Source organism: Clinocottus analis, unplaced genomic scaffold (assembly GCF_023055335.1).
Source record: "Clinocottus analis isolate CAN_PGR_092001 unplaced genomic scaffold, fCliAna1.0.p SCAF_21, whole genome shotgun sequence".
Classification (NCBI taxonomy): Eukaryota; Metazoa; Chordata; class Actinopteri; order Perciformes; family Cottidae; genus Clinocottus; species Clinocottus analis.
In genome coordinates this window covers 3607333-3625973 of record NW_027175943.1, presented here as the reverse complement: position 1 = coordinate 3625973, position 18641 = coordinate 3607333, and the positions used below count along the sequence as shown (strand labels likewise).

The following is an 18641-nucleotide window of genomic DNA, read 5'->3' as shown; positions in this document are numbered from 1 at the left end:
TTGGATCATAAGCACTCCATGACACTCAAAAGCTCGCAGTTGCACTTCTTCATTTGGATGAGTAGTGTGTGTGTGTGAGTGTGTACAGTTAAATCCAGCGGGGAGGGGTGATGTGGATATGTGTGTGTGTGTGTGTGTGTGTGTGTGCATTCAGGAGGGAAGCGCTCTTTCAAAATATCCCTCCCTCCTCTTTATTTGTCTGCATTCATATTCCGCTCAGGGAACTCAATGTGCTTTTGCAACTCAGCTGTTCATTACCATAAGACGCAGGCTTCCTCCTCGCCAAATTAATCTCATATTCCGAGGCGAGGCCTCGAAACACGCCTCCTCCGCCGCCGCCAGACTCGAGTCGCGGCTTCCTGCCCGGTCCCGACTGTCCCCCGAAACCCGCAGAGTTCACATCGGCCCGAGCTCACCCGGAGAGTCGCATTTGTCTCTCCTGGTACACAAATTGTGGTGTTTTTTTTTTCCCCCCTCACAAAGCCCTCCTGCGCCGCCGCTTTTTGTGATTTAAGCTCGCCGCCAATTACTAAGCGCAGAGCCCGGGGAGCTGAGCCATCCAGCAGGTCGGTTTTGGACCGCCGCCTATTTTGTGTTTGTTTCATGGGATGGCAGTTTATTCTGCTGCAGTTTCTTTTTTCACCCCTCGCTCGCCGGAGATAAAAGAAGAAGGCCCCACTTCATCAGCATGACAAATGAGCAAGATTCATTCATCTAATCCCGCCAGCTCCTCTCAGACTTACTGTATGTTTTTCAGCGGTAAACCCTCACCAAATCACACACACACACACACACACACACACATCCCCACAACCTCAACCCGGAGAGCTTTGATTCTGCCGGCAACAGAGCAGAACAACCCAAAGTGCTGCCTGCAACGCAGCAATTAGGCAGGAGACGCTGTCACGATCGGAGACAGACGAAAAACATTAGAGGCTCCTCGGCACCGCGGCGGAACATTACAAAAGCTTGTCGGTTTTCATCCGCCAGATGCAAAAGCTCCCAAGGTGGACGGGGCGGTCGGGGTGGTCCGCGGTGATTAGCATTAAAAAGTTGGACGCGGAGGCACGCGAGTAAAGGACTTGAACCGCTGACACAGCAATTAACGCCGCGCTGATGACCCTCATCATTAACGTGGTCAAATAAATCTAATCACAGCCGGCCTGCACATGTGCAAATACATATAGATCGCACTCATTGATCACAGCCGAATGCACGCAGCCATAGCTGATCGTCGTCTTCTTGAAATCAATCCCATCTCCAGGTGTATGCAACACAGTGTGAAGCTCTCGCTATTACATTTTAAAACATTATTTCTGTCCGTCGTTGAGGTCTGCATCGTAACAAAAGTGGAAAGCCGTCATTAGCACAGTTAGCTCGTGCGAGCCCTCTCTGAAGTACGAGAATATTAGATTAGAAGCTGCTATTAATACCCTTTTCTAAAGTTTCAGCGATGACAGAAATACTTTAAATGTGTTTTTTTCTTCTTAAATGACATGAAGGCCCTTCACATGTCGGGTTCCTGGGTACTTAAAGACTCTATTTCCCCTCGCTGTGCCCTGGATATCTCTTGACAGCAGCAGTGAAGACAATACCTGTAAATGTGTAAGTCGCCTGAAACGGGGAGAAATGATCGGGCGAGGGATGAAGCAGATTCCAAAACGATCTGAAATGATGCAACAATGTTGCCCACAATGGCAGCGAAACAACATTCAATACACACGCTGTGATGGCGCCGAACCCTGACCCCTTAGCGTCTTTACACGCACGTTACTGCAAACATAGTCTAATGCGTGGATGAGCCCCCTCGTGAGCAGCAATAAGCGAGAGGACCCGTGTGAATTGTGATTGAGTCGGCGGTAGTAAATTAAAAAGCAAATACGACATAATATTGTGGTCGGTGTTCCCAGATGACTTCAGAAGTGTTTAGCGAGAGGAACGGGATGTCCAGGTAACTGAGGACTGACGGGAAACAATCCCGAGCTGAATTTTAAAACCCGTAGGATTTCAAAAATGACGTCATTTTGTTTTATTTTAAGCAGCAAATTTGCACACAGATGCCTTTTTTTGTGGCGAAAATGAAGTTGATAAGCGTGACTAAAGTGTGAAACCTCATGGCGAGGACCGCGGCCATTAGGAAGGAGACGCTTTTTATGAGTTTTTCTGTGTTCAAATTTCACTGCAATCACACTAAATGAACTGGATACGCTCTCTGACTCTCGGCTTTGCGGCGCTCTTCATTGGCGGCTCGCCACCGAGAAGGAGCCCTGCTGCTGTGGAGCCACGACACACGTCTTGTTGGGAATGCACTTGCACCCGTGTGGCTGTACTGGCTGCAGGAGAGGTCAAAGGTCAGCCGCTGGACTGTACAGCAGAAGCGTCTCATTCGGGGCATCGGGTCAAAATGGGAACCGGCGGATTCCCGAAATTCCGGATTCTTCACAGCGCGTCAGTCCCGCTTTGTGTCGGGTCGAAAAACGCCTCCCGATGACCGAGAGAGTCTGAATAATTAACCGCCGTGGAATAATAAACACGCTGTTCTCACAAGTTCTCCTCACTCTACTAAAAATGTCAAAAGCAGATGGCACGCTGCCTGCGGCAGAAAAAACTTTGGTGTCGAGCGAAGAGAGAGGCGAGAGCGGGGAGAAGGGGGAGAGCGGAGAAAAAGGAAAGGGAGGCGAGATAAAAAAAAGAGAAGTCCAAGTGTGTGATGCGGAAAGATGGAGATGAATGGAAGCCCCACTTTATTTGTGACTTAAAATGGATGAAAAAAATGAGGTGAGTCACAAAAATAAATAGAAAACTGCAACGGGAATATATATATTGATATAGTCTTTGCTTCTATTTGCTGTTATGGATCATGCCGGAGGTGAGAGTGTATGTTTTAGTGCATCACTAAAAACAGAAAAGTAGGACAGTGATGGATGCAACAAAGCGGAGACGCTCACCGACGAACACGCAGACAGGAAAAAGAGAGAAAATGTGTTGAAAGTCGCAAACACGCCCAACAAATATGCCCGTCCACACGGTTCACTTTCCCCTGTGTGTTTGAGAGCAAATACGTGGACTGGCGGGTGAGGCGGGGGGAGGGAGGGGGGAGGAGGGAGAGAGGCGGCAGAAACAGTGATCGCCCGACTGCTGTAGAGTAAATCTGTGATCAGATGCCACACGTCTGCTCAAACATCTCCACCAAACACCGCGACTCCTTTGTAATCAGTTGGCGGAACTGATGCCGAATGTGTATTGGTGTGTGTATTTGTGTGTGTGTGTGTGCACGCTGTATTATGTGCAGTGAGTGTGTGTGTGTGTGCCAATGTGAGGGCCTCTGAGCGGCTGCTTGCACACCTGTGTTGACAGTGTTTCTCTGCCCTGCTTGCGTTCATTTGTGTGTATGCGAGTGTGTTTCTCAGCGAAGATAAGACAGGATAATCCTTTATTAGCCCCACAGCGGCGAAATTTGCAGGATTACAGCAGAGTGGACAACCAAACGGCCAAACAAGAGACAAAAGAAGATCAAAACAAGTATAATGAATAAGTAATCAAGCGGTAATGGTGTAATAAATACGTTTGCTCTTCGAGGCTTGTTTGAGAACGCAGATATTTTTTGTCAGAAGTCCGTTTGGCTCGTCGTCTTTAAAGAGCAGTCTGAGGGATGAAACTTGTTTTTTAGGGTTTCGCTTGAATTTAGGTTAGGTCAAGCTTAGTGATCTAACATCCCAGCGAAGAGGAAGATAAAAGCGTAACGGCACAATCTGGGGATGTACTGGATTTATACATTTTATCATGTTGGGCGGAAAATTGACATTTGTGAGATTATGAAAAAGAAACCATCTTGATTTCCCCCCTGAAGTTGTCACGCTGTGAGCAGATCGCAGAGTAATGGGTTTGACATTCACTTTACAGGTAACGGGAAAATTCAGGTGCATTGACCTCCGTTTTTTCTTTTTTCTTCTTCTTTGAACCAGTTTTGTCCGTAATTTCTATCTTGTAATACAAAAAAATCAACACACCAAATGAATTGCACACAGTCTCAAGCAGGAAGTTGGCCTATAAACTGTGATTTATCCATTCAACCTGTTTGATCATCTAGTTTCTCGCCCTGTGTGAAGTCTCTCTTAGTCTCCAGATGCAATGCCTGGAACTAAATCTGTGTGTGAGACAGTGATTCATCCTTTAAAAATAAGGTTTAAACTTTAGTGATTCATCCTTTAAAAATAAGGTTTAAACTTTAGTGATTCATCCTTTAAAAATAAGGTTTAAACTTTCGGGACCTTCAATGAGCCGACTAACGCCCGTGTGTTCCCCGTCTCTCTGGGATCCTGCTGTTAGAGGACGCAGCCATGCTCGCTGTAATGGCCCCGATAACAGAGACCCTCCGGCCAGAAAAAAGGATTAATTAAGAGGCCAGACTGGACCCCCAGGGGAGGGGCGCCCTCTGCACCCCCCCACACACACACACCCCACACACACACACACACACCCCTCTCCTCCCTCCACTAAACACACAGACACCGGTGTGAATAAATAAAGCGCATGTGCACATGCATAGCCTCATAAACTTGCACACAGGTAAGCATGAAAGCCCCAGAAACACACGCACACACACACACACACACACACACGCACATAGACAGACACACTCACAATCTGCAGGTTCAAAACATTCCTGTCTGCCCCGGCGGGTTTAAATCCTTCTCTAACTCACACTGGCAGCGTTTGTGCGACTCCAGAGGAAACACCTTGAGCACTTAACGGGAAGCTTTTTACTCGCCTGCCTGCGCGGCTCAACACACTCATTAAGCTCCTCTCGTTTATTAGACCCAACGTATCGTTTCGGGATGAAAAGGTCTGCGGGGCGAACCGAGGAAACGGAGGAAAAGAAATCCCCCCAAAAAAAAGACAAACGGGAGGAAAATCTAATTCAACTGCACGAGTCAATTGTGTTTGTGCGACACTTTATCGCAGTTATAGTCTTTAACGGAGTGTTAAAAAAACAAGATGACAAACGATTCAGGCGTCCTAACATAAGCTGTGCTCTTCAGGTGAAATAAACGACTCAGAGGATTTAAGGTAAAATCCTCTTATTGCACCAGCGACTCTTATTATAAATCTGTTTTTCTGAAACCCCGAGAAAGGAGGCGTAAAAACGGACGTGTCTGTATTCATGGAGGAATTCATCAAAAGATTACAATGTCCAATAAAAAAAAAATAGCAATTCATTTGTCAGCGCTGTTCAAGCCCTTGAAGGTGTCCCGTGTATTAATCCTCGTCCGAGTGATTCAGCTCTCACCTTGTCGGCCGTCGAATGAGAAGTAATATGATGTGTCGCCATGAAAAGAGAGAGGCTCGGTTAGAGGTTCCTCATCAGATGCTGCACTTTTCTTTTTTCTTTTTTCTAAAAGCCAGCGGTGTCGTGTATTCGTCTCGAACCGAGATCTTTCTGATTGAGCTCGTAGGCCGGACGCAGGCGCTGAAAGGTGATATTCACTTCGGGGTATCTGGTTCCTCGATTATTTTGTGCGAACGGATTCTATAGATAACGGATCGAGTGGCTCGTCGGCTGCAGAGCCAACACAGTGTGTCCTTACTGGCTGACTTTGTTGTCCCGCACGACGACGCTTTGTGTCGTATAAACCCGGGCCGCGGTCGAACAGTCCTTCATAAGGAAAAGGAGTAATTACCCAGAAGTAGAGACGTGGTATGCATTCTTCACTAAAAGCTGGCTAACTCACCATATTAGCATTTTAACGTAAAATTGTTTGATTGTGTTGAATTTAAAACCCTAAAATACAGCGGGTCCAACAGACCCACAACTCCTGCTGGGTGACAAAAAAAAAAGTACACCATGTAAGGGTTAAATGCTAAGGAAAAGGTGCTTCAATGCGTCCTTTATTAGCGCCTTTAGCATTGTAGGAAACAACTGGACCTTCCTTCACATTTAAAGCGACGCAGCGTTCGGCCGTTCGTAAGGACAAACGATCGTGACGCAGGTCGCGGCTGTGGCCGTTCACATCACTTGGAAATGCTGAGATGTCGAGGACTTTCACAGACACGCAACCGCGACTTACTACAACAATGAAACGTGAGCGCCAGATTATATACCAGGACAACTTAACAAAGAACTCACTGGTAGTAGGCGACAAGCGAACCGACGACCCTTCGGAAGACTCTTTCTTTAAATGCTAAGAAAAGGTGGTCCAATGCGGTTCAATTCTTCCTGTGGTTTAGTGTCGGCAATGTTTATTTCAATCCCAACCGAGATTGACAGCGAGATACTTCAATTTATCCCCTTATCGAAGTCCGAACAACTGAGAAGTCTGTGTAGACGATTTAAAACGCAAAAACAACAACTCGGACATCTGGTGTGAATTCACGCCAGTAGTTCGCTCTGATCCTATTTTAAACAATAATCTTAATCTAGCAACAATTATGTAAAAACTATAATCGGATTATCTAAATCAGAAGAAGTGGTACGATGATGAAATTCAGTGGCACAAATGGCCGCAGGCGTGCTCGATCCGTCTCCCCTACGAGGGCCATCCAGCAGCTCTTCCAGCGCTTTCGATGACATCCCAGTCTGCCTTGTTTGTGTGGTGTTCTAAAATGTCCACGTTTCCAGTCTCTCCGAGCACTTTTAATCTGCTGCTGAAGATTATGTGTTGTGATTGAAAGCTCCAGAACATCCACTGAGTGGACCTCGTGAAGAGATTTCCAATTCCAAGAAGAGAAAGTTAAACCTCAGTCATCATTAGTGTTTTTCTCGAGAACATCTTAACCTTTTTTTCTTTTTTTTCGATCAGACATGCTTGAGTTCTTAATTGTAGGAGGCTTTGCCCTGCGTCTTGCCTTTCAGGCTACACACAGGTTGCCAATCTTATTGCTGGAAGCTTTCCGTCCTAAAAAGATGCTTGAACTGAACCTCACTCAAAAAATAAGACCAAAAAAAAGCATTAAAAAAGTATCACGTACACAGGAAGCTAAAATTATTTCAGATTTCCTACATGAATGGAGGCTTTGGTGTGTCAAACCCCTCAAGGTCAGACCATCTCAGTCTTAAAATAATCACGGACAACCTCCGACTCACACGGAGAAGTTTCAGCATCAACGGCCAAACCGAGATGCTCTCAGTGTTAATAATAAATAATGCATTTGGTGTTGTGTGCGGGACAGCAGGCCCGTACAGATACAGGACTTTGCTCCCGTAATCTTCCTGGCCAGACCGTTTTAATCCAGGGTCTGCTGGCATCTGGCTGTCGGACATCTACAAGTAGATGAAAACCTTCGCGCCAAGGGCAGCTCCCTGGAGCCGGGCCCAAACCCGACAAAACCCTCGTCCATCTGTCTCCATCTGGCACCGGCGGCGGCCGCGGTGGTCAGAACCGCCGGCTAACAGGCGGCACAATAAAAGCCTTTTTTTTTTAAATTTTTACCTTTTGATAAAGAGCGCCTCAGGCGACAATTTTCCTCTTTTGAGATGCGTCTTCTGGGGGCGGTGTGGCTCATTAGTGACAGCGAGGAGGTGGTGGGAAGGGGTGAGAGGTCATTTTGAACTTCACACACACTCCCTCTAATCTCACCTCTAATCTAAAGTCCGGCAGCATTGTTCGTGTGTGCGTGCACGGCCGCGCCTGCACATCAAAATCAATCTGGCACATGGAGACAAAACAACACAAAAAGAACTTGTGCACTAATGCATCAAAGTGGCTGAAAGTTGGCCAGTGTTCAACGTGTGTGTGTGTGTGTGTGTGTGTGTGTGCGTGTGCGTGTGTGTTTGTGGGTGTGTGTGTGCTTCTTCTGCTAAGAGTGCGGGCATTAACCCAACAGGGGATGTAGTGGCAAAACGTGTGTGTGTGTGTGTGTGTGTGTGTGTGTGTGTGTGTGTGTAGGTGTGTGTGTGTGTGTGTGTGGTGTGTGTGTGTGTTTGCAGGCCAGCCGGGGTCAAACTAAGAGGTTTGTTAACATGCAGCATTAATCTTGCTTGAGCTCACATCCACATGTTGTAAGATAAATGGAAACACACACACACACACACACACACACACACATTCCCTCAGATCTCTGTGGCGAGCTGAGACGCCCGCGAGTAAATCTTTAATCACAAGCTCTCTAATCACTCAGGTACGACTTCAACGGCAGTCCTGAACCTCCGCTAACTAACTCGCCCCGCGCGTCGGCGCGCTGATGGCGGCGCTTCCTGTCGACGCCGAGACCAAAGACGACGTTTCTTTTCTCTGCGCTCCGCCTTCAGGAAAGGTTTTCTGGTTGCTGGCGTTTGTTGTTTTTTCTTCTTCTTCTTCTTCTGTGAGCAGACTCTCAGGAGACTCTGAGCTCAGCGCTGCTTCACCGTTCCTTCAAAGCCTCACTGCTGCTAATGCTGCTGCTGCTGCTTCTGTGGCTGCTAATGCTGCTGCTGCTGTTTCTGCTGCTGCTGCTGCTAATGCTGCTGCTGCTGCTGCTGCTTCTGTGGCTGCTAATGCTGCTGCTGCTGTTTCTGCTGCTGCTGCTGCTAATGCTGCTGCTGCTTCTGTGGCTGCTAATGCTGCTGCTGCTGTTTCTGCTGCTGCTGCTGCTAATGCTGCTGCTGCTGCTGCTGCTTCTGTGGCTGCTAATGCTGCTGCTGCTGTTTCTGCTGCTGCTGCTGCTAATGCTGCTGCTGCTTCTGTGGCTGCTAATGCTGCTGCTGCTGTTTCTGCTGTTGCTGCTGCTGGTTCTGTTGCTGTTGCTGCTAATGCGGCTGCTGCTGTTTCTGCTGCTGCTGCTGCTGCTGCTGCTTCTGTGGCTGCTAATGCTGCTGCTGCTGCTGCTTCTGTGGCTGCTAATGCTGCTGCTGCTGTTTCTGCTGCTGTTTCTGTTGCTGTTGCTGCTAATGCTGCTGCTGCTGTTTCTGCTGTTGCTGCTAATGCTGCTGCTGCTGCTGCTGCTGCTAATGCTGCTGCTGCTGTTTCTGCTGTTGCTGCTGCTGCTAATGCTGCTGCTGCTGCTGCTAATGTTGCTGCTGCTGCTCTTCTTCTCCCCAAATCACCATGAGGAGGTTTGTATGGTCTCTTCTCGCGGCGTCATCACAAGCGATAGTGGCGTCTTAGTTGAAAGAACGCTTCCAGGTGAACTCAATCCCTCTGCTCACGTCCATCAACTGAATAGAAATCAATAAGCGGAGTGTGTGAGAACTGCTTACTTCACCTGTCGCTTAAAAAAATATGAATGGATCCGTTGATCGCGTCATCCGTCTTGCAGACTCTCAATCGGCTGGTTTTGCGTTTTGCATGATTTTAAATTGAATGCATTTGGCGTCCAGACTTTTTCTGAACAATCAATATCAATGACTGAACCGAAATTCAATTAATGGCAAGACGGAAAAAAATCAATTCCAGCCCTAATGCTGGCCATGCAAACAAATGATTTCATTCATACTGAGGCACAACTGGAGAGGGAAAGTGTTTCCTTCTTCACGGCAGCTGGCCTCACAAGATGTCACGATGTCACGAGATCAAGCCAGATTGAAAATCCGTCTCGTCTTCCCAGTAATGCGTCCGTGTCCGGTTTATAGAGCGCGAGCGCCGACCAATCGGTGTCCCGCCAGGAGCAAACTGGAGCGGTTTAGGTGTGCGCGAGATGACGCGGATGTCGGCGGCTCCTCGAGAGATTACAGAGAAGACGCCGCTGCAGCATCCGTTGTGTCAGGGAGCATTTCTTCATTGGGGGGAAAAAAGGAGCAAAGAACGACGCTGCCGGTTGTTTTTTTAAACAGAACAAATGCGTCTCTTGAATGGCATTTGATTGACAGATGGATCAACCAATCACCTGCCAGGTATTTATTCTCTTTCAAAGAGCCTGCTGGCGGATCCGGGTCACCAGCACTGTTTAAAAGGTTTGACATGTGTCCTCGATGCACGACCGGAACAATTATCATCATTTCCTTATCAATTCATCTAAGAAGTAGCGTGTCATCTTATATTATTGTGCTGATTTTGCCAAAATCTAGCTTCCAGCTAGCTCCTCTTCGTCTGCCTGCAGATTCTCGGTGAAATTGTCCCACAGTGGCTTCTGAAGCTCCGTAACTTGACGGCAACATGTGCAAACGGCCGTCAGAGACTCGGGACAAATGGAGGAATTTATGTGACATACCGACATTTCTAAGTCTTTTTACTCCCGGGGGAGGAAGCTGTAAACCAGCGCTGCTCTTCCGGCCTCGGTCGTCTTCGGGGACGCCGTGCTGCCACAGAGCCGTGGATCATGCAGTCCACATTGTATAAATAAACTCCTTTCCCAGAGCGCCGGCCTTTAAAGGGCGCCATCGGCCTCTAAAGACGCTTCTGATGAGGCTTAAACACGACGACGCGGGGAAGCTGAGTCAGCGCTTCATCATATGGACTTCTTTTTAGCTGCCTTGCAAGCGTATGTGAGCCTTTATTTACCGGAGGTGTGTCACTGTTCTAACCCCCCCTCACACACACACACACACACACACACACACACACACACACACACACACTTTTGCCTCCATTGTTATTCTCGGCATTGCTATTCTCCAAACAGAGCAAACATTCATCACTCGGTCTTGTGCCTTCCTTGTGGACATGCCGGGAGGGAAGGAGCCCTTTTTTTCAGGCCTCTGCTTGTAAAGGACCCGCCGCAAAAAAAAGCTTTATAAAGTTGCCTCCTCTCCTTTTCTCCTAACCTACTTCCTGAAGAGGAGAGGGACCGACACACAAGGCGAGGAGGAGACAGATCGACGACCAGGACGGGAGCGGGAACAGAGCTCATTCTGGCTCATTTGGTGAAAGCGAAGAATATAGCGAATGTGATTTCTATCGGTGTATTCATCACTTTGCAGATAACTTATGAATGAGTGTGTGTGTGTGTGTTTGCCCTCCTGCTGAGATGTCTGCGAGTGAGAAAGTGCCCTCACAGCTTCCCAGTGACACAAAACAGAGAAGAGGTCCCCTCGCATTTGGAGAAGCTGCAGGAACAGCAACTGTTTAGCATTTTTGGGGGGTTTGTTTGATTAAGGAGTCAATTATGTTGTGTTGAGTCTGAGCTGGAAGAATGGCCTCCTCCTCTGCTGCTCTTCCTGGCATTCATGAGGGTTTTTTGGAGGGGAAGGGGTGGGGATCTCTTTATCCAAACTGAGGGTCTAAAAATATCCTGGCTGCAGATGCATTTGTGATTATGTGCATTTCTTGTCCATTGTCAAAGTCTGTGACGTTGTTATCCTGAAGATGTGACGGAATCAGCTTCTCCTCTTCATCATCAACGCTGCCAGATTCAGCCTGCCGGCTGCTCTAAATACAAACCTGGATGCCACATTGACAACAAATCTAATTGATGTTGTGACACCAAACAGGGCGGATGGAAAACAAAACAAAAAAAACTTCAGCCAACTTGCACCCAACTCTAAACTAATCAACTTTATGGATCAAAGCCGGGTTGGTGGCAAATGATTGAGCAATGCATGCAACAACTGGGGCCACAAAGCTGCAGGTACACACAGTGTGTCATGAATTGTTCCTCCGGGTGCACCAAGTCCCCTCTGATAATATTTACTCTGCTAATATTGCCAATTTAATACCGGTTTAAGGTGTTTACACACTCATAATCTGAATGAGCGGGCAAATAATCAATCATCCAGAGGAGCCTGGGGCGCTCAAGGAGACGACCCCCCCTTCATCTTCTATCATCATCCTCCTGAACACACACACACACACAAGCGTGCAACCTAACAGGACATTAACAACAACAAAAAATCTCCTCATCAAGAGGTCTCACACCGCGAGATGTGGGCCAGATCAGATTAGGGTGGATTTTTTTGAGGGGGGGGGGGGGTGCTGAGTGAAATCACTCCGCCGGCGGCGCATCTCCAAACAGTACACATGTCAGTGCCGTGGATGCTTTTCTCCTGGAGACAAAAGTGTCATCCGTTCAGCCGCTTTTATCCCAAAAACGGCGCGGCAGTCCGTGCGTAAGAGGGAGAGAGAGAGAGGGGGAAAGAGAGATGAAGAGAGAGAGAGAGAGAGAGGGAAAGAGAAAGAGAGAGAGAGCTTCTGGCACGAACAGAAACACAACGCGTCCAAATGAAGCCGCCACACCGGACCCGGTTTCCTTTAATATCTTTAATAATTCATTTCAAAGACGACACCGGAGATGTCTCTATACTACTACTACTACTACTGAGTCCACTGTGGGTTGGATTAAAAGGGGGATGCTGATATCGCACAATGGGAACACACACACGGTCACCCACCTTTGTCATCCCGGAGCTGTGATGTGACGTGACGGTCGTGGCGGCTGATTCCTCCCGCTGGACGAGCTCCGTGTCCCGGCCAGCCTGCTGCCTGCCCCCGCTCTCCTCCTCTCCTCTTCTTCTTCTTCTTTGGAGGAAAAGCCTCCGGTCCTCCTCCTCCTCTTCCTCCTCCTCCTCCTCCTCCTCGCCTACAGTTGGCTCTCCCTCATCTGCTCGGTGTCGGTGCGGCTCGCTGCTCGTTCAGGTGTCGCAGTCAGTGAGGCAGCAGATCTGCTGTCTGTCTGTCATCAGAGGCTCCTCGCGACTCCACTCCTCGTGCAACAAAACGGGAGTCGGTCTCCCTCTCTCTCTCTCTCTCTCCCTCTCTCTCTCTCCCTCTCCCTCTCTCTCCAGCCAATGCGCGCGCGTTTGTGCCTGTGATGCGGGGATGAGTATTCTGCCGGGCAAGAACATAAGGTCCCCCCCCCCCCCCCGCTCTCTCTCTCTCTTTCTCTCTCTCCCTCTCTCTCTTTCTCTCAGACATGCACACCCACGTGCACGTGAACGCGCGTGCACAATCCAAACGCACGCCGTCGCACGTCTGATACCTTTTCTCACGCTGCCCGTGTAAATGTAAATGCGCTGAGATTTCCTCATGAAGAAGCATCTGTTGTGCAAATAAAGTTAATTTGAATTTGAACTGGGACTTGATGGCTGGCTGATGTAAATGTACAGCAGGCCAGGGGCTCCTTTAATGATTACTGGGCCCGAGGCCACACCAGGAAAGAGCCCCCCCCCCCCCCCTCACACACACACACACACACACACACACACACACACACACACACACATCCTCATGCATTATTCTCAGCCTTCTCCCCAGAGAATGTTCTTGTTATTCCTGAGGATGCTCATTGTTATGTATGCAGCGTTTATCTCCCCCCCCCCCCTCCCCCCTGCACCAAAGGTGTATTTGTATCCTCCAAAAGTGAGAAGAGACAGGAGGATCATTGGCGGTACTTGTCAGAGGTGTCGGAAACCAAAATGTCCTCCAAATTGGTTGGTAACGTGCCATCCGGCTTGACGAAGGCGTCCGTCCGCCTTCTGTGTTTGATCTGACGTCCCGATCGTCACGGCCAACATCTGTAGTCCGAGCGCTTCCAAAACCAACCCGGTACAAATCACTGATTCAAATACATTTGTTTCATGTCTGCAGAGCTCGAAGGCGCCAAAAACTCATCTTGGTTTTGGGCTTTTAGGCGTCAAAGTTGGGTCATCAAACCTGCATTTAACTGCTGACTACTGTTGTCTTCATTGTCTTTTTATATGCATCTTATTTATTGTATATAAGGAAGAGTTATGTGAAACCAGAGTCAAATATGTTTAAACACGCGCGGCCGATAAAGCTGACGTCGGCAGGTCTGACGAGTGTCGGGGCTGATGGGAAATGTAGGATCCAGTGTTGTTTTTTTTAAAGCTCGGCCGATACAAGTCAGGAAAGTATTGAACGTTTCTTGTGAGTCCTCCAACGTCATGCGAGTTTGTCTCTTTAATGGACTCGTCGACATGGATCCTGATGTCTCAGATGTTGAAAACACTATCGCAGCTTGCAGACGTGTGTCTCTCTCTCTCCCTCTCTCTCTCTCTCTCGCTCTCTCTCTTTCTCTCTCTCGCTCCTCATTTCAGCCACACTATCGAATAAAAGGCAAAAATCCTTTTAAAAAAAGGCCTTTTTTGTTGGGCAATCATCTTTTTTTATGATACTAATGCAGTTTCATAACATTGGGGCCGAAACTGTGTCCATTTGAATCCATTGTATTCTTTTTAATCTCTGCTCCAATATTATGAAGTCATCTACATTCATATTGAGCCTTTATGATCCTTTATGATCCTTTATGAGCCTTTATGAGTCTTTATGAGTCTTTCTGTGCGTCGCTGCTGCGACACAAAGGCCCGTTCCTCTCTTTTTATCGTCATCATTTCCTCCCACAGATCCAGTCGAGACTCATAAGGAACCACTAAACGTAAACGACACTGTACTGCTCGTGACCTTACTGTGTGCGTCTTGCTTTTACCTCCTATTAAATCCTACTTTTTGATGTCCTATTAGTCCCCTTCCGTAATGAGACACCTTCTGCATCCTGGTGGTTTGAGCGATGATCGCGGCTCCGGGGCCGATGATTAATATGAGGCTTTGTGTTCGGTGGGCAAACTATTATTCCAGGGAGGAACGGGAGACTTTGATTAGGCAACGCTGTCTCTTCCTCCTATTGATCCCCCGGTGATGAGCTGTAGAGTTTGTCCACAGCTTGTTAAACACCGCAGCGGCATTATAATTTATCGTTTGTAGCCTGTCTGCGGGTCAGCGATAATGCTTGATCCCGCTGTGCTGAGTGGACAATATTAGTTTAAGGGGCTTTTCTTTCTTTCGATCGACTTGATGGATTCTTTCGTTTCCTCTGCTGCTTTTCTTGTTGTTGTTGTTGTCGGGGCCTGTGATGGATTTAAAGGAGAGATGTTTGTAATGTGTTTACGGTAAAGACAGCTCCTAATAAGTCTTTAATAAGTCATGCGCTTGAAAACATAACTCTCTCCCTCTTGTATTGACTTTATCCGCACAGCGATCAGGCAAACAGGACATGATGGGAGGAGGAGAAACATGACGGACTGAGTTTGTCGTGGTCACGTTCAAGTGTGTGTCGGCTCCAGAGGTTTGTGGTCACACATCGACGGCCGAAGAGCAAAAGCGCCTGAAAAAACAGAATAAACAGAGAAAAAAAGTGTTGTTTTCTTGCAGAATGCTATTTGTAAAGGATACCAATACAAAAGACAGAACAAGACGACAACATAAAGGAGGATTTCCTCCTTTTCCTGGATCATTTTGCATAAAGGAGGTTTTGCACTTTGGCCATCGATATGAGCTCCCTGCACGACGAGCATCATTATTTTTGGAAGTGTTTTATGATCGTTTTGGATTTTGGATTTAAAGGCCTCTTGCTCTCCCTACAAACGTCCATCTGTTGGTGACAGACCTGTCCTCTGCCTTTCCTCCAAAAGTTTAAAAAGAAGTCAAACCAGGACAAAGTCACAGACTATTATTTTCATTGGTTTTTTTTTACAAACATGGCCACCCCATCTCCTCGTACCGCCTGCAGTGTGTGTGTGTGTGTGTGTGTGCGCGGGCGGGCGGGGGGGTCCGCTGCTCGACGCCGTCCCCCGGTCACGCTTGGCTTCATCTTCCATTTGAGCTGTCAGGGTGCAATCAGCAGACATGGAGGCCGCTCTGGCCGGGCGGCGACATTGCTTTGACCTCTGCGGGGTCCCTCGCACCACTAACAGCCCCCCCCCCCTCCCTCTCGCCCCTCCCTCTCTCCCTCTCCCCATGAGGTCGTGGACGCCGTCGCGCGGCCGGCCAGCCGGGGTGAACGGTTCGATTCCCTTTTGGGATCAGCCGAGCTGTAAACAATGTGCTCTCTGTGTGCGTCACTGCACACTGTGTGTTTATAAATATTTCTAATATTGAGTTTTATTGGCCTCTCTGCAATATGTCAGGCTCCAGAAAAGACATTCTTATTGAATTTCATTTGGGGGGGGAGATATTCTAGCAAAGGAAACTTTTGTGTTTTCCTGTTTTGACATTCTTGATGGACGAAAGCTGCTGTGTGGGTTGACAAAGTAACTGTACACTGCCAATTAAAAGCTTTTAAAAACCTCTTTAAAGCACAGACATCAAGCTGAACACAACACGGTGGAGATATGAGCTTTTGAACCTGAAAGCAGTGATACAGACACGCTTTGTTTATTTACTGCAAAACTATTGAGCCGAACGCTTCACAACACAACCAAGGAGACAGATGTGTTTACTGCACAATCTGGATTTTGTGCACACGGCCCCCACATTTGCCTTAATGTGTGAGTCTGTGATTGTGACTTGAACTGATTCTGATTGTTAAATAATTTGATATGTTTACAGAACAATGCCGCTTTATTTTGCAGCAATCGCCTCACAAGATTTAGGAATTGGAAAAATGAGTTAAAATCTATAATGACCCCCTTTTCTTTTTGCAATCTGGCATTTGATTTTGCCATCAAAAGTTGTTCAACGCGTAAATAAAGCAACATTGAACACTTTCCTGCAACCAAACGGGTCCACGGTGAATCTCTGGCGCTGCAGTATTTTCTATTTGAGCTTCTCCGTCTCTGGAATCGAGCACACGGGTCAGAACTGTGGCCGTGTACCTGATTAATCTGAAGATTTTGAAACGTCCCTCAAGTATCTAAAACGCGTGAGAGGCTTACTGTCGGTTTGACTGATGCATCAAAGGAATGCAGGGTGACAACTGCTTATGAAAAAAAAAAGCCAGACGTTTAACAAAAAGAGCTCATTTGTTCATAACGCACCTGTTTGACCGGAGGTTTTGTATCACATGAGCGTCCTCAGCTGTCAGAGAAATGTATATGTTGACAGTTAAATATTTCCTGAACACTTTCAGGCGTCTCATTTCAATACGCTCGGTGTCAAAGTACTTGAAAAAACAATGAAACTACAAGGTCCTCTTGGAAATTTGGAAATGTATACAGTAATCATTTTGAACTGTCACCACTGAATCAAATTTAAATCTGGAGTTTCAAAGAGTGCTGCTCTCTCGAGCGAAACCCAATGCTTGTTTTTTTTACATAGGATGTGAACCGCACTGCGGTCACATGACTTCACGTCACCGCCCCCGAGCCGCCTTCTTCACGACACGAGAAATCTTCGAAATTCACAAAATGGATTCTTTTTTTTTTTTTTACTGCCGTATTTAATGTTGTGGAACGAAATGTTCAAAATCTCTTCAGCTCGTGTTGATCGCAGACCTTATTTCAAAAGTCCATTTGAAGACAACTCACTGACTTCAAGACGAGGGAACCAGAAGTGAGACGAAAAAGAAATTGCTAACTCATTTCTGGGTTTCAGGACTCCTGCAGCATCATATAATTGATAACAAAGCCCTCAAAGCGGCACATGGCCTATTTCTCTGACCTGCTTATTTTAAAATTATACTGTAGGTTACAGCCAGGGTTAAATGAAACATACTTTTTGTGGGCGTATAGCTGCTTGAATACTGGCGACGCGAGCGTTTGACGAACTCGTGAGCGTTTCTGTGCTTTTTGCTGCTGCGTGAAGGTCACCGTGTCGTCCTCGCTCTAAAAATACAGCTTCGCTTGCGTTTAGTCGCTGAAACAAGAGCTGCTTCACCTTCTTGAAGTTTTCTTTTTAATAAGAGGAACATAACAGACTTCAGGTCAGCGCTAACAGGGTGAAAGGGGAAAGAGGGCGGAGCCAGTGCCTCATTTAGTGCAGATAATACGTCCACTGTTCCAAACAGGGCTGTCAACGCTTCCTGTCAGCACTGCTGCACACACACACACACACACACACACACACGCACACACACACTTGTCTTTGTCAACGTCTTCCTCCTGCTTCTTCGTACCTCTTCTTCCTCTTTCGTTCCCTCCATCCCTGCTTTACCAATTCCTTTTTTCCCCCTCTCTCCGGTTCTGCTGGGGACAACGTTTGTGTCGTGATTAGGTTTCTCTCCGCTCTGTGCTCTCTCTCCTGTGTGTGTGTTTGTGCGTATATATATGTGTGTGTGTTGATGACCGCCCCGCCTCCTCCTCCCCTGGGCTCAGGTGTCACAGAAGCTCTCCCTCCACTCCTTTGAACGGAGAGCTCAGAGCCGAGGATCAACATGAGGGCGAAAGGTTTCAGACAGTTTCCCATGTACCGAATAAATTAACTGTGTGTGTGTGTGTGTGTGTGTGTGTGTCTGTGTGTGTGAGACAGAGAGAAAAAGACTGCTCAGCATACACACACACGCACACACACACGCACACACACACACACACAAGGCAGTGTTTTGAGCTCAGTGGCTCAGCCCCTTTAAAGCCTGTGGTCATATTACTGAGCGCAGGGTCAAAGGTCAAAGCCAATGAGCCGCCACATACAGAAGGAGCTGTGTTCCGAGCGAGCTGCCACTCCGGCTTCCTTCTGTGTCCAACACCGGCCTCTCGGTGTTGCTTCGACGCGGACGGCGGACACGTTGTCCACGCATCGACGCCCACGCGCGTGCACGGCGGCGGATATGTGTGTCACCGTCGAAACTCATCATCCCAAATTAAGGTGGAAGAGAGTTGATGTGAGGGAGCTTTTATTTTAGGCTCGCGACCCAGATTTGCTTCTTTTTTTTTACGCCACATCACGATCATCTGCTACCTCCTGTGGCTTATCTTCACTATGAAAGAAGATGAAAGGAGATGTGATAGGGATGTATAGATGACACACACACACACACACACACACACAAAGACACACACGCTGGTCTCCTCTGAGAAGCAGTCATCAGCTTAGTGGTGGTCTCTCTCTTACCGAACGCTT

General features: G+C 47.6%; 1 protein-coding gene across 1 annotated transcript in view; it reads right to left on the bottom strand.

Annotated features, from left to right (window-relative positions):
* gal3st3 (galactose-3-O-sulfotransferase 3) overlaps nucleotides 1–12563 on the bottom strand; it is a 25287-nt gene extending 12724 nt beyond the window's left edge. Inside the window, exon 1 of the mRNA XM_068587179.1 lies at nucleotides 12242–12563. The gene's annotated coding sequence lies outside the window, so the exon portion shown is untranslated. The remainder of the gene's footprint in view (nucleotides 1–12241) is intronic.
* Nucleotides 12564–18641: the final 6078 nt, after the last annotated feature.